The sequence below is a fragment of the Gorilla gorilla genome, chromosome 12 (genome assembly GCF_029281585.2).
Source record: "Gorilla gorilla gorilla isolate KB3781 chromosome 12, NHGRI_mGorGor1-v2.1_pri, whole genome shotgun sequence".
NCBI lineage: Eukaryota > Metazoa > Chordata > Mammalia > Primates > Hominidae > Gorilla > Gorilla gorilla.
In genome coordinates this window covers 116,872,469-116,897,145 of record NC_073236.2, presented here as the reverse complement: position 1 = coordinate 116,897,145, position 24,677 = coordinate 116,872,469, and the positions used below count along the sequence as shown (strand labels likewise).

The 24,677-nt window shown below is 45.7% G+C and overlaps 1 long non-coding RNA gene across 1 annotated transcript in view; it reads right to left on the bottom strand.

Annotated features, from left to right (window-relative positions):
• Nucleotides 1-210: 210 nt before the first annotated feature.
• LOC129531731 (uncharacterized) overlaps nt 211-24,677 on the bottom strand; it is a 178,571-nt gene continuing 154,104 nt past the window's right edge. Inside the window, exons 4-9 of the long non-coding RNA XR_010129818.1 lie at nt 9,932-10,063; nt 7,946-8,074; nt 2,400-2,508; nt 1,096-1,162; nt 731-862; nt 211-361 (exon numbers count right to left, since the gene is read on the bottom strand). This is a non-coding gene — a long non-coding RNA (uncharacterized lncRNA). The remainder of the gene's footprint in view (nt 362-730; nt 863-1,095; nt 1,163-2,399; nt 2,509-7,945; nt 8,075-9,931; nt 10,064-24,677) is intronic.

Below are 24,677 nucleotides of genomic sequence, written 5' to 3'. Positions count from 1 at the left end.
TTTTCACAACCTTCTCACTGAACTCTAGCATTTCCTTCAATTATGAATGCAGGCAATAAACCACAGTTTCAGCAATATCGATGATTTGCCAAAGTAGAAATCAGATTTTTTAATATATTATGATTGTTAAGGATTTTTTCAAGCATATGACAGTTATTAGACCTCCAAATAGATCTTGCTTTGTAATGACTTAATAAAGAAGCACACATATGACTGTACCACATACTTGTTTTATTTATATTTTTGATAACTGTATTTCAATATAATTAACTTCCTTTGCAATTCTATGTATTTTATTATGTGCATTTAAAAATGTGATTCTGAGAATGAATCCACAGGCCTCACCAGATGCCAAAGGAGTCTGTGGAAAAAAGGAAAGCATTGGTTGAGAACTCATCCTTCCCCAACTCTCTATAACTCCCATGCATGCCCCCACCCCAAAGATTCCTGTGACAGGGTCTTAAGCTGCACTGTAGGTCTCTGAGCACTTGGACTTGAGTTCTCCTAATGCCTCTAGAAGTCATAAATATCCATACTCATGTCAAAAGCAGGAAACTCAAAAAGTTTATATGCAGGCCAAGTGCAGTGGCTCACGCGTGTAATCCCAGCATTTTGGGAGGCCAAGGCGTGTGATCACCTGAGGTCAGGAGCTCGAGACCAGCCTGGCCAACATGGTGAGACCCCGTCTCTACTAAAAATACAAAAATTAGCCTAGCACAATGGCATACACCTGTAGTCCTGTAGTCCCTGCTACTGGGGAAGCTGAGGCAGGAGAATCACTTGAACCCGGGAGGCGGAGGTTGCAGTAAGCTGAGATCCTGCACCACTGCACTCCAGCCTGAGTGACAGAGTGAGACTCCATCTGAAAAAAAAAGAAAAGTTTATATGCAGCACAGGGGTAGGAAGAGAGGAGTGGGAAGGACTGAGGAGCCAGGAGCCCTGGTTTCTGGAAGCCCTCAGAGCTCTGTTTCTCTGGAGCAGGGCTAAGCAGCCTCTGCCCTGGCACTGTGGCAGCCAGGTCACCTGTGTCATGCCCACAGGTGGGGAGTCAGAGGGGTCCATAGGAAAAGCCACCTCTTCAAAGGCCCAACCCACCTGAAAATACACCTCCAGCCATGAGGTATCTGCTGATTCCAGACCAATGAGGGCAACGTTCTCTTCCCTTTCAGGAAAAGAAGAAGAAATTCTTTGGTGAACAAAATTCTAAACTGGGTGAGAGATATTGTTAGCTACTCAATTCCCTACCCCTCACACTAATTAAACAAGTACTTTGGGTTAATTAATTTGTAGGAAATGACTATATTGCTGAGTGTACATTTTTTTTCTGGGTTTAAACTGCTCTACTTCTCAAGTTAAAATTACTTTGCTTCAATTTTTCTTTCTTTCTCTCACCTTTAACTTGAAGTCTGTTTGCATGTTTTCTTTTTGCAGTTTGGAAAAAAATTTAGGGGGAATAGAAAGAAGGTTATTTGGTCCTTTGAAGAGAGAAATCCTGCTCATGGATTTTCTGCATTTAATTCATTGGAGAGAAAAGAGCGATTGAGTGAACAGAGTGGGAAAGGGAGGGATGAAGAAAGGCAAAGGGGGCTTTAATCTTCTCCCATTGGAGACAGGGCAGCTGCCTTCAAAATCCAGGGCACCTGGGACCCACGAGCCTTTGGAGACCTTTCCACAGCCAGGCCATGCTTGTCTGACCAGAGAACACTGGGCCACAGCTTCCTAAAACGGCCCAGAAGAGGGGAGCATTGGGCTCAGCCAGAAATGCTCCTGCCCTCCCAGTGCTCACTGCCTCAGGCACTTTGATCAGAGGAAGAAAAGCTGAGAACTAAGAAATCATTCAGAGCTCAAGCAGAGAGGGGGAGAGCTGATAAACCAGGGAAATACTCTTTGTAACATGAGCTTGTATTTCTTCCTTCATCTTTAGGCATAAAGAGAGGAGGCAAAATACATGGTCATCAATACTGGGTGATAAATGCTCAGAACTTCTGGGTCAGCTCAAGGGCTCACTCCAGCCTGCAAAAGGGAAAACACCTAACATAGGGCATGCATCGAGCTGAATACACACAGACTCCCACCGCTATTTCCCACTGCAGAGCCCTCTGGAAATGTACTCCTGACTTTGGGCAGGACCAAGATGTCAAAGGGCTGGGAGTCCCACAGGTCAGTAATTGGGATTCATTTCAGTTCAGTTTATAAAAATCAGAAACTTTAGTACTTAATAAGTGATAAGCGTTGTGCTATAGAAATCTAGGACCAAAAGATCTATAGCAGATGGGGTGCCCACACACCTGTAAACTGCCTGAACTGGGCCTGGTTAATATCCTTTACAACTATCCAATTATAACAAATTGATAAATATATTATAACTAATTGATAAATGGTATAAAGACTGTACTCACCAGGTCAAGGATGGCAAAGATGAGTGAGTGATTAACTGGGACCAGTGATGTCCAGGATGACTTCAGGGTAGAGGTGATAAGCTCAGTTTTGATGAATGAAAAGGAGTTCCTTGGTAAAACACAGGGGGAAATGATCCTCTATACAAGAGAAAGAACCAATGCTAACACACAGAGGTGTGAAACATCATGGTGTGTTCAGTAGTTAGGGTTGACTAAAGTATGATGTCTGGGGAGGTGGGAAGACAAGAGAGATGAGTCTGGGGTCAGGTCAATAAAGGCCTGTGCCACACCAAGCCTTGTTTTCTGGGGATTTTATCCTGGTGGAGTGGTTTTAAACAGAAAGTCACATGATCAGAAGTGTATGAATGTGAATGTGCTATGCACACGCATGCTGGCAACAGAATCAGAATGGTATGAAATATAATGATTTTCTTTTTGGACATGCTGATTTTAAAGCACCTCCTAGGGACATGGAGGGAGCAGTGGGATACGTGGTCCCACGGCTCAGGAAGGGAATCTGTGCTAGGGATGCAGATTTGGGAGCTGCCGTACTGATGGTGGTGGTGGAAGTCACAACAAGGAAGAAACAGCCATGAAACCGCACCTCTGGACTCTGACTCAGCTGGGTAGCTCACTGCTCTGGAAATTCCTAGAACATCGGGCTTTAAAGAGTCCATAGAGATTAGCCCTCAACCCTTATTTTGCAGATGCAGGAGCTGAAGACTGGGGGCAGCTCTGGCCCTAGCTTTCTGGTCCCTGACTCCCACCCTGGTCTGAGACCTGACCTGCTGCCCCACTCTATCTAAAATAGGACAAGGGAAGGAAGAGAAAGGGGAGATAAGAAGGACGAGGTGGCAAAGGTTTGATTTAGAGGGAGTCAGTCACAGCCAAAAAGATGAGGTGAAGACAAAGGATATTAACCAGGCCCAGTTCAGGCAGTAGGAGGAAGAGAAGGAAGCTGTAGTCCCCCACCAAACGGAGGAAAGCCTCAACCCCTTTCCTGCACTTAAGAAATCTCACTCAGCTCTGATAAGGGAGCTGCTATCTCTTCCAAGAAGCCTTTCCAACAAGCAGAGACGGAGCCACCTTTCCCTTCCCTAACCTGCATTGGTATTTCTTGCATGGCGGTTTCCATATTTGGTCATGAATTGAAATTATTCATGGGCACGTCTCACGTTGCTCTTGACTGTGGATTGATGGATATCATTGTCTGAGCCCCTAGAACTGAGCGTGGGCAGCCCTGCTACAGAGCGGGGGCTCAGTAGATGAAGCTGGAGGAGTCGAGGCTCACTGGGAAGACACGAGAGGGCAAGGCCGGCAGAACCAGATCCACGGATGAAAAATGTGAGTAGACAGACAAGGAAAACCAGAGCAGAGTTTGAGAAAAACATGGGGTTGCCATCTCCCTGGAGGCCTATCCCAGCTCCCCCTGTTTGAGTCATAGGCTGAAGAAAGCCCAGGTGATTTGATACCCATCATACCAGCTCTGGCAGAGGCAGGACAGGATGATCTAATAGATATTTTCCAGCCTTCATGTCTATTATCCCCAAACAAAATGACATGTGCTTCTGAGTAGCTCCTCTCTGGTTTTGTGCACTATAATTAAGCACATAGTACACACCCACCTAAGTCTGCACAGAGAGGGTGGGAAAGCCAACCCTGGCACAGCAAAACTGCCTCACTGAATCAATGCGAAGTTTCTACATCAGACTGCTGGCTGTCACACTCATCTGTCCCACGATGGCCTCTGAGAACTCTCAGTTAAGCTCCATTCAAGACCCCAGGGAGTTGGGGAGGGGCACTGGGCTAGGAGGAGTGGTACCAGGACTCCAGCCTCTGTTCTGTCACTAAATGGGGCCCCTTTTCTCATCTTGGAATCTCCATTTGTTCATCTGGTCTACCCACCTGGCTACTCTCCCTACTCATGAGCCCTGGCTGTTCATGGTTGCTGCCCCTGCATGGCTCTGAGATTGGACCCTTAAGGCTCCAGCAGTCCCCAGAGACCCATGACAGCCCCACCCAGGTGTCCAGAGGTTGCTTTGTGGATCCCAGCAGAGGCATTCAGTAGCGCCTGGAATCACAGCATGATTCCTCTCCCAGACCCAGTCCTAGCCCAGGCTGGAATCTATGTCTCTTATCAGGGGCACTAGGTACTGTATTGATTCAGTCTTGTCCACCCAGAAAACCCAAGGGCCTCTGCCAGGCTGCAACAAGCTGAAGAACACTTATTGCAGACCCTCAAAGAGGTCCCTGGTGACCAACCTCCCAAAACAGTCTCTGCTGATTTCAGGCACCCAGACGTGCCCTGGGGCTTCTTCACCAGTGTAACCAGACTCGGGACACCTAATGCCTTCAAAGCTCCTTCCCTGCTAGGTCTTTCAGGAACAGATCATGTGCATCTCCTTTAGCCCTAGGCTGACCCCAACATCTCATGCCAACTGTTCCCCAGAGTCTGTGTGATTTTGGCTGGCCAAGTGCAGGCCAGACTTAGGGAAGGAAGATTGTGGAAGGAGAGATTGAGTGGCATCCAGCAGTGGTAGGAAGAGATTTGACATCTGTAGAGTGTCCCTAAGCAATCAGGCCTCCTCTCCCCATCCTGGAAAGTTGTCATATGTGCAAGACAGTGAAACAGGAGACCATGGCCCTGCCAAAACCCAGAGAAACACCTTCAGACTGGGGAGGAAAGCTCAATATGGCTGCATAGTGTACCCTAAAACTTAAAGTATAATAATAATAAAACTAAAAAAAAAAAGGCTCAATGTTAAGTCCTGTGATTCTTCTTCCCTCTCTGACATCCATCCCCTCTCTCCACCCCTTAATCACAGCCCTCCAGGTATGAGGATTTCAGGCTCCTTCTTACTCCAGCACAACCCTACTGCAGCAGCCAGAATGACCTTTAAAAAGTGGACTCTTCACAATGTCACCTAGCTATAAATCACAGGAGCTCCCCATCTCCCCTGGGAGATAAGATCCATGAGCCTCATCTCCACATCCCCATGGCCACTCCAACACTGCACTTCTACTCTCATCCCTTACTCTTCCCCTCCTGTATTCTGCTCCCAGGCCAGCCCACGAGTTCTACTTGTATCCTCCTTTTGCCATCCCTAAATACCCCATGATGCCACTTCCTCCATGCCCAGCCACACCTTGCCTCCCCCTAGGAAGCCCATCCTGACCTTGCCAGCTCATTCCTCTGCCCAGGACTCTCCCTGGGCCTCGAGGGGACAGTACCTCTTGGCCATCTCTTACATGGTCTGATGAATTACAGCATCCAGCTCTGTCCTCCAACTCTACCTCCTACCCCTTCTCCAGGCTGGAGAGATTGTTCAGCACCCCTCATGTTGCCAGAGTGGGATCACTCATTCTTCCACTGCCCTTACTATCTTGTGAGCATCCCTGCTGGTCTCTGACCAGAGACCTGCCACAGCGGGAACCCTACACGGTCCAGTCTGTTTTTCTCCATTGTCTTTTCTGCCTTCTGACATAGTATTTATTTATTTATTCTGTGTTTATGTCTCTCTCTTCTTCTCAAAAACATAGCTGCATGAGGAGAAGAATGTTTGTCTGCTTTTGTTCACAGCTGTATCCCATATCTGGCCCAATACTTGACCCATGGCAGGCACTCTATAAATATCTTTAAACATGGCCAGGCATGGTGTCTCCTGCCTATAATACCAGCACCTTGGGAGGCAAGGTCAGAGATCACTTGAGGCCAAGAGTTCAAGATCAGCCTGGGAACATAGCAACAGTGTGTCTTAACAAAAGATACAAAAATTAATCAGGTGGTGGCACGCACCTGTGGTGCCAGCTACTTAGGAGGCAAAGGTGGGAAGATCCCTTGAGCCCAGGAGTTTAAGGCTATAATGAGCTATGATTGTGCCACCACACTATCCTGGGTGACAGAGTGAGACCTTGTCTCTAAAAAATAAAAAGTCTTTGAACAAATGAATGAATGACTGGATGAATGTATGCTTTCATAAGCAGCAGCCATGCAACATCCCAGTGTAGGTAGATTCTTTCCACGTGAGACCCTGGGAGAAGCTGAGCTGAAAGATTCTTGGCCTAGGTGTCAGGTTCCCTGAGATCTGGGTGAGCAACTTTTTCTGTCTGTGCCCTCAGTTTACCTACCTGAAAAAATCAGGAGCTGACAGGTGCACCACTGCTGAGTCTGTCAAGAGCAACTCCTCATCAGCAGCCCACTCCTGCCCACTCGCTGAGATCCCAAGACCTCCCCTGTAAACTACCCACAGGCCCTCGGCTAAGTCTCTAAATAGTAGCTAGTCTTATAATCATTCTCTCTAGTCAATACCACATTCATTGTGGGCTTTCAGTCATTTTATTTCCCAGACCAAGGCATACACAGAACAGGATACTCAGAGGGAGGAGGCAGCCAGCTGATGAGGCCCAGTGCTTGGGCTGCAAGGCCGCCTGGCTACCAGAGGGCTGAGGGGCCTTGGGGTCACACTCCCCACCCCTCCTTCCACAGCAACAGTGGATGTCTTGCTCTGGAACGCAGTGGGTGTTCCCTGGTGGTGGTGGTGGTTTCCTGCCCCAGCCCCTCGCACCTTCCACACACACCTCTATACTCATTGGTTTTCCTTCTTGCCTAGACCAGAGTTGCTCTTCCCTTATTTCTGTGCCCTGTAGGAAGAATTCAAACAAGGCCCAGACTCCAGGGGTGGGCTACCCCTTGCAAAGTTTCAAGGGAAGTGTCAAGAAGGGCACTACTAATGTGTCTGTCCATCCATGTCTTCCCATGGGACAGAGAGAGCCCACCCATGTGATTCGATTTTTTTTTTTTTACATCTAGATTTGAGGTTTATATTGTTATTTCTACTGTGGGGATCCAGTTAACCCACCAGATCAAATTGAAGCTTTTTCCCAGAGAGCACTGCTTTCAGGGTAGCCCTACCCGAAGTCTCCATGAGTGGGTGGAATGGGAGCTGAGGCCTTAAAGGGTGGGAGGCAGGATTTGAGTGCACAAGAGGAGAGAGGTTGGAGGGAATTTCAGCAGGGTAGGGTGAGAGGTTTGAACACGGACATGCAGCAGGCTTTGGGAAGCTCTTTTTGAGTTGGAAGTTTCTTGACACAGACTACAGCTGCCTCCATGAAGCCCATACTGCTGTCTAAAGGGCTACCTATGGGGCCTGGCCCACACATCAGGCATGATGTCAAGGCCAAGAGACAGCTTAGGGAGAAAGTTAGTATGTGCAGAGGTTAGGAACACAGGCTGTAAGCCAGACCACTTAGGTTCAAACCTGGCTGTACCACCACCTACTGGCTAGATAACTAGTCAAGTTTCTTAACCTCTCTCCCCATCTGAGAATGAGAATAATTGAGCACCCCTCACAGGCTTGCTGGGGCAATTAGATAACAAAGTATGAGCAAACCCTTAGGCCCACACCTGGGACAGAAGAAGCGCTCAACAAATGCTAGCTATTAGTATTATTATAATTACATATTCCTTCCCATCACTATTGCCCTTCACCACCACCACCACCACCAAACATAGCCCAAATGATCACACGTGGAGCCTCAAGACACACCTTGGGCCTCCTCTTCAGCCAGTACACCGCCCGCCACTCCTCTATCGAAATTCTGCAACTCCTCTGAGGGGCCAGGTTCTGGTTCCAAGGCAGCCAAGTCCCCAGGCTCTGTCTGGGGTCCCCACTGTCCTGTCGGTGAGAAATTACGAGGTAGCCTCCTATCAGAAGAAACCAGCCACACGGACGAGGAGATGCTCCCTGAAGGACACTGGGAAAGTTACCAGGCAGCCGCTCTAGGAGGAGACCTGAGGATCTGACTCCCCATTGGGGTTGCAAAGTCCTTCTCTGAACCCCAGGCCATCCTCTTTGCCATCTCTTCCTTCTCTGGAGAAGCTGTACCCAGAGCAGTCAGCTCTGCTGACCAGCTCTGCTGGTCAGAGCCTTGCAACCAGGAGCGCCAGCAGTCTTTCCAGACCAATCAAGAATCCGCTTCAGATGGGGAAAACCCACTACTACCCATCTCTGGCCTCTAGTCTCAATGATTTCAACTGCCAGAAAAAAAAAAATTTATGCAAATCAGGGCCAAATTGAAAATCTGTTCATCACCTCTTCTGGTGCCTGGGGTCCCTTGTTGGGGAATTTTTAAATGGCTCAGCTCATCTGAAGCCAAAGAAGAGAGAGGAGACAGATGGAGTCATGCATTTTTACAGAGATTCTTAAGAATTGTCCTTGTGGAAACCCCTCTGCCCATCTATGCTGTGGTGGGGAAGTCTCATTCCATGACCAGCTCTTACTAAAGATATTTCTCCCTGCACCTGACAGCTCGGGCATGCTTCTGTGGGGACTCGCTTGTGCGGTGGCCTTCAGGAGAGGCATTTCTCATACCACTGGCTCAGAAAAACCCAAGGCTTGCTTATTGAAAAAGTAATCTTTCTGCTGCCCAACAGAATGCAAAGCATCGGTTTTAACCACTCCCCTCCGCCACCAAAAAAAAAGTCCACCTGTAAAGGCACTTCTTGTCAATTAAAACTGACTCCACCCAAAAAGTGGAAAATGTGGTGTGAGCCAGGCTGTACCCAACACATTTATCACGTGTCTGCACAAACAGGAGATCTAATTTAAAGAGCCCTGGGGATTCCCTTTGCACGACATCTTCTGAGCAGAAAGTCTTATGGGCATTGAATTTGGCTGCAGAATTTGACTCAAGGTCTGGTCTTCAAATACCCTGCAAAAGGAGCGGGCTCTCAGAGGCTGCCCTTGGGACCTTGATCACTTAGCAAAGCCCTCCCTTCACTCGGTGTAGTAGTCAGGGCTCTCCAGAGAAGCAAAATCAATAGGATATAAATATATACAGAGGGAAAAAGAGAGATTTATTTTAAGGAATTGGCTCATGGGATTGTGAGGGGCTGGCAAGTCCAAAATCTGCAGGGTAAGTCAGCAGGCTGATAATTCAGGTAAGAGTTATGTTGTAGGCTTGACTCTAAATTCTGCAGGGCAGCAGGCTAGAAATTCAGGCAGAGTTTCTATGTCACAGTCTTGAGGAGAGGCTTCTTTTTCTCTTTGAAAAACCTTTGTCTTTGCTCTTAAAGCCTTCAGTTGATTGGACGAGACCCACTCACATTACGTAAGGTGATCAGCTTTATTCAAAGTCTATGATTTAAATTACACATTTAATAAATACCTTTGAAGCAACATCTAGGCTGATGTTTCACCAAACAACTGAGCACCATAGCCTAGCCAGGATGACACATAAATTAACTGTCACACTTAGCATGTTCCCTCCACACCCTGGCCACACACCTAGCCAGTCTGCCCCACCTGCACCCTGGCAGTGCTTGGCTCCCTCTCCTTGGGCACACATGCTCACTCACAGCTCTATGCTTTTTCAAGCAGCCTCTCCCTCTCCCACTGTAAGGCACTCCTCCCCCATCCCTTGTCTGTTCAAACCCTCCCTTTACCCTCTAACACCCAACTCCAGCTCCACTTCTCTGATGGAGTCTCCCTCCTGGAATGTCCATAGCCTGCAGCCAGACTTGGATCACACACCTCCTGAACTCCTTTTTCCTCCTTTTGTCTCATTTCTGAATTAAGAGATTGGTACACACACCTCCACCTCCCATCTAGAGGAGGGCTGGGAAGATGAAATGGATGCAATTACTTGATTGGAGAGGATTTTCTCTGCAAGGAAAGCATAATGATGGTAAATGTTGGATTAAAAAACAAATGAACAAAATCAAAACAGAAAAAGGGAAAGCCATGAAAACCCGGAGGTTGTTCTGACTGAATTGAGCTATAAACACAAGTTGAAGAGAGGTCGGTTAAAGAAGGTGAGTTCATTGTAGATAAATACATTAAATAGCTCCTATTCAAGCTAATCTGTGAAAATGCAAATTATTCTCTGGCCCTGCAATAGGAGTCACCTGAGAACTGCAGATGGGGCTTCCGGCAGACATGGGGACAACATTAAGGGAGGACTGAGTGAGTCACTCCATGGAGACCTCTCCAAGCAAATGAGTTCAAAGTTCTGCTTTTAATCAATTCAGTGTGTGATATCACTGGGCAGCACAACCTCTGATGATAAGGACAGCATTGATTATCAGACAGGGAACCCTGAGGAGCAAGGGGCCTGTGCCAGATCAAAGGGCCAAAACCAGCTTCAAGAGGGGCCTGCTGGCTGCTTTACCAGAATGAGTACAACTCCCAGCTCAAACCCCAATCCCTGACAGGCAGGAGAGCCTAGAGCCAGCCCACTGGGAGCCAGTCACCAGCTTGCAGGAAGGAGTGGAACAGGAGGGAGATCCACAAAGGCTAGAGGCATTTCTGAATGACAGAGTATGGCAAGTCTCAATGTTTGCTGTATTCTCAATTAATTATTAATATTGTTGAGCATGAAAAAGTGTTACATGCCCTATGCTAAATGCTGTGGAAATAGCAGACAGCCTGGGATCATGCCTGTAGGAGATGCATTCTATAGCAGGGAATAAAGACATTGGGCAAGTCCAGGTTGAGAATCCCTTATCCAAAATGCTTGGGACCAGAAGTGTTTCGGATTTCAAACTTTTTCAGATTTTGAAATATGTGCATACACCTAGTGAAATATCTTGAGTATTAGATCAAGTTTACACTCAAAATTCATTTATGTTTCATATACCCCTTGTACACAGAGCCTGAAGGCAATTTTTTAATAACTTTGTGCATGAAAGTTTGTGTCAAGTACTTACATGTGGAATTCTCCACTTGCGATGTCATGTTGGCACTCAGAAAATTTCAAATTTTGGAATGTTTTGGATTTCAGATCTTTGGATTAGGTATGCTCAATCTATACTACACATAATTGCCAAGATAAATCAGGTGGAACCACACACAACTTTGTTATTTGTTTCTTGCATTTTGCTTTTTGAGACAGGGTCTCACTTTGTTTCTCAGGCTGGAGTGCAGTGGCGCAGTCACAGCTCACTGCAGTCTCAACCTCCTGGGCTGAAATAATCCTTCTGACTCAGCCTCCCAAAGTGCTGCTGGGATTACAGGCGTGAGCCACTGTGCCCAGCCCTTACACAATTTTTAAAGGGCAAAGTGACATCATGGGAGCAGCAGGCTTGTCCTTGCTGAGGATGTGGAGGGAATTGCAGGAATGGTTACTTCTCTACAAACAGGAGGCTCCCAGCACTGCCTTTGCTCCTTATCCCTCCCTGCTCCCAGTCAGCTTTCAGAGCCTCAGTCCAGCCTGGGGAGGGATGGTGGCAGATCTTAGACTGGATTAGATATCCCTCCTACATGTTCCTTTTGTGATCTGTGATGGCCCCCACCACCACCATCCTTCCACAGAACTTCCTGTGCTGTATTTTAGTTGTTTGTTTCATTGCCAGTCTCATCCATTGAATAACAAACTCCTTGCAGGCAGAGGCATGAGAGTCTCATTCAAATTTTACCCCCAGGACCAACAGAGAATGTGAGACTTTGTTAGCCAGGACTTCAAGTGCTGCCTGCTTAATGCATGTTTAGAAAAACTTCACTAATAATGATAGCTGCCAGTGTTTGAACGGGCATTGTGTGTCACATGCTGTTAAACACTTGGCAAATATTGGCTCCTCTAGCCCTTGCAATAATCTTTTGAGTCTCGCATTATTATCCCTATCAAGCAATTAAGGGATGCCCCGAAGTTCAGAGAAACTAAGTAATCTGCCCAAGGTCACACAGTGTGAGACTAGATTCAAACTCAGAACTGTCCCTGGACCCCACAAATGCTAGTGTGAGGTCTCCTGGAATGAGAGCACAATCTCTGCAGATGCACAAGGAGAGAAAATTCCTTCTTGCCAGATGCAAAAAGAATCCAAGGAGCTTCGAGTGCTCAACAAATGCATCCACATGGAAGGCAGAAGGATTTGCAGTTGTCAAAATTGAAAGCTCCCAGAAATGGGGCTCCTAAGCCTGCAAGATCCTCTGTAAGGAGGTAAAAGCAGGAGCCAGACTCCACTCGTCTTCTCCAGGAGAAAAAGAAAAAACCTAAGCCAGGACATAGGGAGGCAGCCAGCCAAATAAAGTGGAAGGAGGCACAGGTATACGTCATCAATGTCCCTCCAGGTTATCAGCATCCCTCTTAGTCTCATCAGGGCTTCTCTCCAAAACTCAGGGCCAGCAACATGCAGCAAATCCCAGAGCTACTTCCAGACTCAATTGGGACTGGGGAAGGAAGCAGAGAGAGAAACAGAGCATGTCACAGGTGAGGGTCAGGCACAAACTGACAGGCTAGACGCATGGGCACAAAAGTGGCAAGTGATTTACCTGCTGTCACACTGCAATCCTTAAGTGGAATGTGCTAAAACAATCTAGACTGCTCTGCCTGTGGAGGTATGTGTCTCCCTAAAGAGCCACTTCAGCCTGCTGCTTCTCCCTGTGGAAAACTAAAAGAGGAGTTTGTCATCACGGAAAGAAAGAAAAGAAGCCTGCTCATTTCATCACAAAAACTTCAGCGAGCCTATGGCAAATGGTCTCAATTCTTCCTTCCACCTGATTTATACCAAAGCCATTGTTCACCCTGATGGTGTTCAATATATCACTAGAATGAACACTGTGCATCCTGGCATTTCACCCTCCAAAGCCTTATAGAAAAATGGATGCTAATGAAGAGACCTTCCATGTTTTCCTAAGAAGACTATCACCTCTGATAATATAGAGTGCTTCAGCAGATCAATAAAAGCAATAAATCAATGCAGTTTATTAAATACAACAAGCACTTTCCTAGACAAGTGCTCAGAAATACTCCAGAATAGCATGTCACCAGCACTCAGCATGAGAACAGGTCCCAGTGGCCACTTACTTAGTATGAACAAAAGTTCAACAAATAGTTCATGAACAGATTTATAGCCAGGAACAGTGACCTTCCCAATCACCCCACCCCACCCCAATCCCAAAAGGGGTCTCCCTAGGCAGATTCTCATTGTTGCTCTTCAGACAGAGCCCCACTTACCATCCTTTCCACAGAAACACTCAGGTTGGCCCTTGAGACAGAGCTAGCCAGTGTTAGAGTGAAACAGGGTAAGTTCTATCAGGCAAAGAAAAGCATGGATGAGGTGTGGTCAAACATAGTGAGTCTGGAGAATGCAGGGATTAACCCTCCAGTCTGCCCATTCTCTGCTCAGAGAAGCAGAGAAGGGGTCTTCATCCAGGGGTCTGAAAGCCATTCCAAAGGCAAGCCTACATCTCAGCCCTGCTCTGGACATTTAGACAGAGCTGCTTTAACAACTCACTGGAGTGTGCCGGCCACTACTTTTCACTTCCTCCGCAAGCAAGAGTTCCTAAAACAGCTGCTAAGCTGAGGAAGATGAGAGGGTACCTCTCTCCCCAGCAATGGCAAACTGGAATTGCCATTTCCTCCCCAGATCCCTTCTGATCTTTCTCTCCAGTAAGGCCACTGAAAAGAGAAGGGTCATGGCAAGGCTCCTGTGAGGTCATGATGCAGGTTTAGACACCCAGGGCATGACCTGAGAGCAAGCTCCTCCCCAGGCAAAGAGCCTTTGTGAAAACACTTACCTCTCTGTGTCATTCATTCCCACCACCTCCTTCCCTTCCTCCCTCCTTCCATCCATCCATCCATCAATCCATCCACCCATATCTCCCTCCATTCATCTTTCCACTCACCAATTCACCCATCCATCTATCCACCAATCCATACATTCATCTATCCACTCATCTATTCAACAACTCACTTATCCAACAATCCATCCACCCTGCAAACGCTGCGGGCTCCACTACATACAAGGCTCTGTGGGGATGCAGAGTCTCTCAAGGATCTAGGGTGTAAAGCAAGTGATAAAAACAGCCTGTTGACCAGCCATATGATGGAATAGGCTGAGCTTGGCAGGCAGTTACCCCTGTGTCCTCATCTCAGCTGTGAGTCCTTGGGTAAGTTATCAAACCTCTCAGTGCCTCCAATGCTATACGTGGAAAAAAGGAATAACAATATACCTACCTAATAGGTTATTTGTGAAGATTACATGAGATAATGAAGTGTTTCCCAAAGGGTGAGAAAACACACCATCAGTGGTACAGGAACATTTTAGTTGGCACAGGGCAAACCGTTATTTAAAATAGGTAGCTATTTTAGAAAAAAATTAACCAAACATCAAACTTATAACTTCACAGATATTACTACTTAAGATAAATCTAAAGTTTAAATTTAGTTTACACAGACTGAGAAAGTTAATTGCAACACACATTACCAAGAAAAGGCTTATATCCAGAATATATAAGAATTTCTGCAAATCAACAAAAATATTTTTTTAAAAAAAGAAAGATAAAAGACTTGAACAGACACTCACAAAAGAAAGTATCCAAATGGTCACTGTGAAAATATAACTAATCTCATTAGTAATCGGGGAATGCAAATTAAGAACACAATAGGGTATCACATTCCCAGGATGGCTACATGAAAACAAAGATAAAACTAAGTCTTGGTAAGGATGGAGGGCAATAGAAGCTTGCATACTTGCCTAACACTTGCATAGAATAGAACTGTAAATTGGTACAATAATTGGAAAACCTATTTGGCACTATCTACTAAAGCTAAACATACCCATGTTATAACCCAGCCAATATACTCCTAAGTACATGCTCAGCATAAATGTGCTTTAATAAATATGGAGATGATGATAATACTACTATTATTTCTAATAGCCAAAACTAGAAACAACTAAAAAGTCCATAAACAGTAGAATAAATAAATAATGTGCTGATACACACAATGGAATACCACACAGCAATGAAAATAAATGAACCACAGCTGTATGCAACAACAGAGGTAGATTTCTCAACTATATTATTGAATTATAGGAGCCAGACTGTCTTAGTCCACTGATGCTGCTATAACAGAATACCAGAAACTGGGTAATTTATCAGAAATTTATTTCTTACAGTTCTGGAGGCTGGGAAGTCCAAGACCAAAGTACCAACAGATTTGGTGTCTGGTGAGGGTTGCTCCCTGTTTCCAAGATTCACCTCCTTGCTATGTCTTCACATGGCAGAAGGGATGAACACTGTGTCCTCACATGGGGGAAGGCAGAAGGGCCAAATGCCTAGCTAGTCCCCTAAAGGCCCCACCTCTTATTACTGCCACAATGGGCATTAAGTTTCAAAGTGAATTTTGGAAGGGATACAAACATTCAAACCATAGCACAGACACACACAAAAGTAAATAGACTATATGATCCCATATGTACAATGAGCAAACACAGGGCAAAATAAACAATAGTTTGAAGGTTAGAATAGAGTTACCTCTGGAGAAGCAGGAAGAGGACCTCAGAAGTGTTTCCAAGGTCCTGGCCCTGTTTCTTGACTCGAGTATTCATTTCATGATAATTTCTTCATTTCTACATTTATGCTTTTTGTACTTTTTAATGTATCTCTTTTATTCATAATTTTGAAAATATTTTACAAGGTATTTAAATATTAACACATGGGTACATGATTATAGCAAAATTGTGAGCATAATAATGATCAAAGAGATGTTAGAAAGAATTAACCTTCACAAGATACAGATCCTGTTCTGTACACTTTACATAAATTGTCTCACTTAATTGTCACAACAGTCCTATGACATACATAATACTATTAGTCCCATTTTATAGATGGGAACGCTAAGGCATGGAGAAGTTATATGACTAAGGACACTCAAGTCATCAGCAGAAAGCCAAGATTCAAACCCAGGCAATTAAGCACTGAAGTCTGTGCTCTTGGCCATCACGCCACGCTGCCCTCACATAAAGGACAAGCATAGTAACTGGCACAGAAGAGGTCACACTCATCCTGTGATGACTGTTGTTGTTACAAATAATACTCTTTCCTTTTGATTCACTGCGTTCTGCTCAAGAACCTTCCTGTCATTCATCACTCCTCTCTCAATTTGTTTTTTGCTTTGGTTTTGACACTCTTTCCTTCCCCTCAAATGTTGTGCCCCAATTTCAAGAAGTCTAATAAAGCACTGTCCACTTGGGATCTAGAGGATATCAAAGGCATAATAACACAGCACTTTGAAGCATAAAATAGCCAGACTGATATCCATGAGCTATTAATCACAAGCTCAAAAGGTGGGATTTGGCTTCACCTGACAATGGCTGTCTCAGGGAGACCACCAGAAGGTTCTGGCTTAGGAGTGGGGTGCAAGCATGAACTCTGGCTCCTCTGGATCCTGCAGGAATCTGGTGCTAAAGGTGGCAGGATCACAGGGAGAGCCTGCTGTAAACAGTGGGCACCTTCCCTCCTAGGAGAAAGCTGGAGGTGGGTGATGCAAGTGCATTTAGCATGAAGCAGGAAAAAAATGGTTCACAAATGTTAGGAAAAGTAAGAAGATGCAGCCAGCATCCCAGGCCTTGAGGATGTTACCTGAACTAAACTCAAGCTGCATCTGCTCCAGGGAAGCGATGCCCTTTGAGACTGTGCGGTCATCCACCAGGGAGATGAACCCCTCCCCTCAGCTCCTCCACAGCCTGTTGGAAAGCCGGTTGATTTGTCATCAGAAGACCGCTATTATGGCTCCGAATATCGGCACAATCCTTTTGGTGCTAAATTTATTTGTAATCATTGCAGTGGCCTGTTTAATTATAACTAATGGGCGTATTCATACTAAGCAGTATGCCATTGGAAATCCCCTTCCCCCAGCTGAGAATATCCACAAAGATGCAACAAAGATGCTGGGCCAGGAAGCAACTATATCTAAAGAGACCAGGCTTTTGCACTTGAGCCTCCACCTTGGATGGAGAAATTTTACCAAAGAAATGTCCCCACCGGACACCTGTGTGGACAGCTCCTGTACCTTCAGGCTGTGGGGACGGGGTGTCCTATTTGTGAGCTGCCATTTCTGAAAGCTTGATGACAGGGGCAGAGCCCCCCTCTGCAGGCCTCCTGCAGCGGATGTGATTTACCATGCACATTATTAATGAGCTTCATCCTAAAGTTATTCTGGCTGCATGTGGAGCTTAGAGGACTTGGGAGCACAACTTGGCAGGCAAGATAGGCTTTAAAATGCAGAACTTCTCTAGCTTGTTTAAAAAAAAGACCACAATATCAAAGAGAAAATCAGAGTGGGGGGCAGTAGCAAACAAGGGTTGGGAAGAGTAAATGAGGAAACAAAAAACTAAATATACAAATACACACACTATATGGATATCTATATCTATACACACACACACACACACACACACACAGCTCCATTTCTGTTCTGCTCCGTTCCTTCCAGCCTTGGGGCCACTCTCTTGCCAGGACCTCTCATTCTTCTCTATCTTGTCAAAAACTCAAAAACTGCAGGTCCTTCCAGACTACCTGAGTCATCTACAAAATTCTCCCTTGAATTCCCCAGATCTCAGCACTTTTCCTCTTAGACATTCCTTCCTAGTAGCCATTTGGCACTTCATTCATTTAATTATTCATCAAAACAGATATGGATGCCTTGCTGTGCAAGTAATTGTGGCAGACGCTAATCCCTGGGTCTTAGATAAGTCAGCTTTCCCTGTGGGTATCTTGTCTTTTTCAAGCAGCTGAGTTCCCAAAAGTAGGAAGCACCACAGGTTCATAGTCATGCTGCTCAAGGCCTGACACAATCCTTGGCACACATCGGACCCTCAGTAATACCTGCAGGATGACCACAGTGGACTCAGCGTGATGGACAGTGACCTTGCTTGCTTTTCCACACTGACCCCTGACCGGATGTTGTCAACAGCATCATTGCCCATCTTCCAGATGTCAGCTGGAGGCAGAGGACTGGTCCCTCAGGAGGAAGGTTCTCAGATGCTAATTCAGCTTTGCTTGTCTAAGGATCTAACCTCTGAAGAATCAAAGCCCCAAACATCATCCTGTCTCTTTAGGTCTCCTGTCTGGGGACTCTGCCTCCAAAGAACCAGTCCAGAGACACTGACAGTGATGGAGGTGAGGAGGTCAGCCACCGATGGCTAACAACAGGCTGGCTGCTTCCAAAGATGAATGGACATTTATTCAGTGAACAAGTAAGGGCTACAAATGAGTTTGATGAATGGGGACTTCAAGAGATGATGGGAAGGGGCAGAGATTGAGACCTGGGCCCTGCCCTGTCCTCTAAAAGAAAAGACATTAAAGGTACGACATTGGAAGAATAACCAGTCCTGACATGACATGAAGTGACATAGCTATCTCAGCCCAAATCCAGGGAAGAGCTCTGAGAGGAGGCACCACCCCACTCCCCGATGGTCACAAAGGAGTCTGGTCACACGAAGGACTTATGCGAAGTGTCGAGATACAGCCTAAATTTTTCACCAGCCCAAGGGCCGGTCCAGGCTGTGAGATTCTGAATGATGAAAAATACTGTTTCCTCCAAGCTCTCTGCTACACCCAGATTTCTATCGTAGATCACCTCTGCATTTCAGAAGGAATGGAAATTTCACAGCCAGACACACTGTTCCTATCATAAGAGGTGACAAAACAGCAGTTTGCTGGCCAAGGTAGAAAGAACTGGGGGCCCTTGGACCTTGGGCTTCATTCCTTCCTAGATCACTTCAGGGAACTGTGAGGGAAGTTTTCTTCCACTGGCAGACATCCTACTCCAAATCCCAACAGGAGTTGCTTTCTCCAAAAGAAAACTTTGGCAAACGCATCACTGTATCAGCAAGTGCATCAAAATCAGAGATGACCCAGAGTACATCTGTTTTGAGAGAATCTCCTAGTTACATCTGATAAACATCAACAACTCTGAACCTTTCCCTGCACAAGGCTTAAGTCTAGATTCCTGAAGCCGGCAATAACCACGAATCTCCCTTTCCTTTTATGAAAATCTTGATGTGTGCCCAGGACTATGCTTGGTGATAGGAGGGGTCCCCTACCCACTCTGGCCCTGAATGGAGAGACAGCACAACAGCTCATCTTAGAGTGTGCATGGATCTGTCAACTTGTCCTCTTCTTTTCTGGGAAGGTTGCAGCTGGGGTTAAATAACAGATGATTACAAAACGCCTTTCTCTTTGAGATGAGAATTAATATTAATGCAATTATATGCTGATGGCTTCAGTGCTCTGCTGAAATGGATCAACATTTAAACTGTCATTTAACAAAAATAAAACTATCCTGCAATGACTATAACAATATGTCAAAAGGCAAAAATGCACAAAGGACTCTACTGGGTGCCATTTTTTGCAAGACTGTTCTAAGAATTAGAGTAGAGGAGAAAAAAAATGCAACTCTCCCAGTTGAAAATGTTTATTCCCATAAAAGGTAAAAGTTGGTTTATTTTTGTGAAATATTACAAATATGTTCTTAAAGTCACTGAATTCCTCAACTACCTTACCCGAAATCATTGCTTTATGGAGCTTTTAAGTCCATAAAAATACCACACTGTAGCTAAAATAGGGCCATTCACCAAGCAACAGGATTGTAAACAGGATGGCAGAGAAAGAAAGGACTCTTTCAGAACAGTGGAAAGCCACTGTCCATTTCTTACAATGCAGTTGGTGTGGTCTGGGGACAAGTGAACTGCATAAGACTCCCCACTCACAAACATCTGTGTTCCCACTCTCCAAGCTCCACATTGAGAATTGTCCCTTTGAATCTCCATCAGTTCATTGTCAAAACAAATGGATCACTCAATCCTTAGACCTGTAGTGCTAGAAGGGACCCGGGTTGTCATCCAATTTAATCTGTCCAATGCACAGCTGCAAAATGCAGATCTGGAGACTCAGCCAGAGTCACACAACCAGTCATTAATAGAATTGGGATTCATTCCAAGGCCTCTAGATGCCAAGCCTGGTACCTTGTCCATTACCCAATATTATGGGTTGAATTGTATCCCCTCTAGAAAAAGATATGTTGGAATACTAACTCCTAGTACCACAGAATGTGCCCTTATTTGGAGATGGAGTCTTTACAGAGGTAATCAGTTAAAATGAGATCATTAGGGTAGGCCCTAATCCAGTATGACTGCTGTACTTTTAAAAAAGTAAATTCTGGATACAGAAACAGATACAGAGGGAAGATGTGAGGAGACAGGGAGAAAACAGCCATCTATAAGCCAAGAAGGAAGGCCTTGAACCAGTCCTTCTTTTACAGCCTCAGGAGGAACCAATCCTGCTGAGACAATAAATTTCTATTGTTTAAGGCTCCCAGCTGCAGTACTCTGCTATGGCAGCCCAAGCAAACTTACACACAAATATCAACTGTCCGGAGTGCAATATGTGTCTGTATAGGTGTCTACATAGACATGTTGGCTTTATTCCACAGTTCAGATATCTATTAACCTTGACTTCCTTAAAAAATGAAAGAACAAAATTTTTCTAAAAGTATATTTTATAAAGCCTAGCCTTTAAAAGACACAACCTTGGTCCAAACCAAGGATAGGCCAACAGCCCTATGAAGTAGAGAATATTATTAACTCCATTTTTGAGATGAAGACACTTAGACACAAAGAGGTGGCAAAAACTGCCGAAGAAAAACCAATTAGTAAGGGGCAGAGCTAACTGCAAACCTAACTGTGTTTGGTTCCAGAGTAGGAGTTCCTAAGCAGTACACTACATAAGAGGTCATGAATTGCCCATTGCTAGCAGTATTCAAACAGAAGTTGGAGGCCCACAGTGAGAGATACTTTCTACGGAATTTCTTCCTTGAAGAACAGGGAAAATAGAGTGACTTTTTTTTTTTTTTTGAGATGCAGTTTCACTCTTGTCACCCAGGCTGGCATGAAATGGCACAATCTTGGCTCACTGCAACCTCTACCTCATGGGTTCAAGTGATTCTCCTGCCTCAGCCTCCTGAGTAGCTGGGACTACAGGCACCCACCACTACGCCCAGCTAATTTTTGCATTTTTAATAGAGACAGGGTTTCACCATGTTGACCAGGCTGGTCTCAAACTCCTGACCTCAGGTGATCCACCCGCCTCAGCCTCCCAAAGTGCTGGGATTATGGGCGTGAGCCACCGCGCCCAGCCTGGAGTGATTTTTAAGACCCTTCCAGCGTTGAACTTCCCTGAGTTTGTGATCCTATAATTACTGCTGGTTTGAGTAGTCAAGGAAAATTTCAAAGAGGAAATAAGACAGGAATGAAAGTCAGAATGGGTGTGGACAAAAAGGAAATTAACAATGGGGGTGGCAGATTTCAGTAGACAGGAGGAATAGCAAGGAAAGTGTTAATAGTTTTGAGTTCTCTAACTTTCCTAGTTAAAAGATGCCCATAGCTTCAGATCCTCTGAGATTTATGCTGAGTGTGGAGTCATTTGAGCCTCACAGTTGAGCCTCCATCCTTTGTGCAGCCTGATTATATTGTGCTAAACACTTTCAACTTCTGAAAGTTACATGTTATTATGGATGAATGTAGGGGCCAATGCTCTGAGCTCTTAATTTAGCATTTTTTGCAGCCCTAAGTTAAACACAGGCACACACATAATGCCTCTACCATGCTATGAGTTAAATTCTGCTAGCATCTGAGTGCCCACGTATCTTATATTATCCTTAATGTGAGCTACTAGCACATGCTGTGGAAAGAAAGTAGGTTTCAGAGCCCTCGGTTCCCAGAGCATCCCCCAAATTTATGCAGAGTCAGAATCATAGTTATTGGAAGGACGGCTTTCTGTCTCTGCCACAGTTCAGGCAGCAGACGTGTGTTTCTGATGAGGTAGCTGCAGAACATGAAACTTGCTCATTTTCAAGCTAAGTTTTTATTTTCTCTGGTTTCAACAAGTTGCTGTGCAGAATATCTACTCAGCATGTGGCATTTTCTTAGCATGCTTTAGAATAAGAAAGGTAGACTCCGAAACACCCGAAAAGGGTGTCTAGATCAGCGGGAGAGAAGAGCTACTCAGAAGCCTGGTGCTGGATCCCTAGAGAGGTTCTATGAGGTGGCTGCTTAGGGGACAGGAGGGGATTCCATTCCAGCTGCTTGGCAGTGGGCGGGAGAGCAGGGGATGGGGGAAGGCTCGGATTCCACATGCACTGGGGGAGAACAGGTGCTCACCGGGGTCTGGGGAGAGGAGCCTGGGAAGGGAGGCTCAGGCTTCACAGCCATCCCTGAAAGAGCCCTCTCCCACTTTCTAAAAAAATGCTCTAAGCAAACCTTAAATTCGTCACCCTTCATCAGTTTCTGAGACACATTTGCTCATTTCTGCCAAGGAAAATAGGAATTGCTAAAAGAGAAAACAAACAAAAGCTGGGTGATGAAATTTTGCATCTTTATGGAAGTGCTGTTGATGAGTGGTGTCTTCTAGTGCTCTCTGTACCTCTTTCCAAGGTGCCAGCAATGCCCGGCTCTCCCATTACACAGGGCTCCCTCTGAGCAGCAGATGGGACCCATCCCCTACTGACAGCCAGGAAGGTCAGAGCTCTCCTTTAGTGCTTACTTGGAAAAGCCCTCTTCATCCAAGGTTGGGTATATGTTGTACACCCACCACCACCACTACCACCACCACCACCACCACCACCACCACCTACCAAATGACATTTGATCATTAATTGCCTTGTTAATGATTCCATTGTGACCACATCTCTTATGGTAACCTGACCCCAAGCCTCTTTGGAAATAAGTCTGTTATAAATAATAAACACCATCAAAAATTGCTTAAGATAAAACACGAGGAGGTAGGCAAACTTGGGGGAAGAACATTCCCAGTGACTATACGAAGAAACTTGGAGCCAGAAAAGAACGTCGAGTTCGGTGGCTCATTTTTCAGATGGGAAGGCAGATGTCCAGAAAGAGAATGAAACTTGCCCAGGGTCACATAGCCAGTCTGTGGACAAATGGACAGACATGGAGGACACCCGACCCCAACACCATGCTCTTCCCTCACAACCACTGCATTAGGATCCATTCTGATCCATGGGGCTCCAGCCACCTCCACAGATTCAGTTACAGCCCCACTGCCTGTATCCAAAATAGAGAAAAAAGAGGACTTCTTTGCTCCCTTTTATTCTATCTGTTTTTTCTAAAGCCCTTACGCAGATTGCAATGGGTTTACTTTCTGTTGAAGATTAACATTGAGGAAAGGGGATAGCATCATCAGCCATTGCTGGAGATGTACCTGCCACAAACAAGCTATGACCACAGCATTTACTACAAAACCACGCAGGATGTAATTAAGCATCCACAAGACCTCCCAATGCCCTGCAGTGACGTGCAAAATACACTGTTTGTCCCCAAAGTCCCACATATCTTGTGTCAAGTTTCCCTTCCTCCCAGTCTGCCAACAACACTTTAGGGATAGCACAGATTTCTCTTGAGAATTTGTTGCTCTGCTTGTTCTCAACTTGAAGTGACAACTCCTTGAGTGAAGAGCCTGAGGCTGCCATGAAAACAAAGAGACAGAGACAGTGTGCTCCTAAGGACAAGGAGCAGGGATGGTGAACTCTCAGTGAACTTCAGCATGTCCCTGCCCAGTGCCCTTCGAGCCTCCTCATCCCACACCCTCACAGGGTCAAGTTCAAACACCCTGCCTTGCCCACAAGGTCATTCCTGGCCTGCTCCTGCCTAGCCTGCAGCCACAGCCGGCTGCCCCCTGCCCTTCACCTGGCATTCCAAAGACAATGAACTGCTTGGAGCTACCCAAACACACCAAGCCTGCTCTGCCTCTGGACCTCTGCCCCTGTGGCCTCTGCTGCCTGCCTGCCACCATCCTGATTTCTCCCTTCTCCCCACACTGGGGCCTCGTGAGACCACTTCCCCTTGTCCATGTAGCTTCAAGTTTTTCTTCTGACAGTATAATATTATTCCAACTACAGCTATTAGAAAGACGTGTTACATTCCAGAACTCTTCAGCTTTCCTTCAAAGTTCAGGGGTCCCAGAAAGCATTCAAAGTGTTGACACTCCTGGCCTGAGCACCCCATCCTCTGTGGTCTCAAGGGAGGTCCCAGGTGGGAAGGGATTAAAAGTCCTACTTCAGCATCAGGGAATTCCACTTCTGGTCCTCTTTTCCCACGGCCACAAAGGCCAAGAAAACACCTTTATTTCTTGGTTTCTGGGAAAATATTTCAGCACCATCAGTGTACACTTCTCTCTTCTACACGCCAGGATGTTTGGAGCCTCTTAAAGTCCTGAGGGTCAGCTGGTTCTGGCAAAACTGAGGCGTGGCTAAAGGGCAGAACTCCAGAGATCTGACGGCTTCTCGAAGCGTTGCCGATGAGTAAACACAAGTGGGCAGGGTAAGACCTAAATGTTTCCATGGACTGAGTCAAAATCTAAGACTTGCACTTTGTTGATAAGACCTCAAACTGAATCATCAGAGACAAATTTATTTTAAAATTATTTGGAATAACTCTTTATACAGTTATAGAATCATAAGCTGCTAGGACTTGCGCAA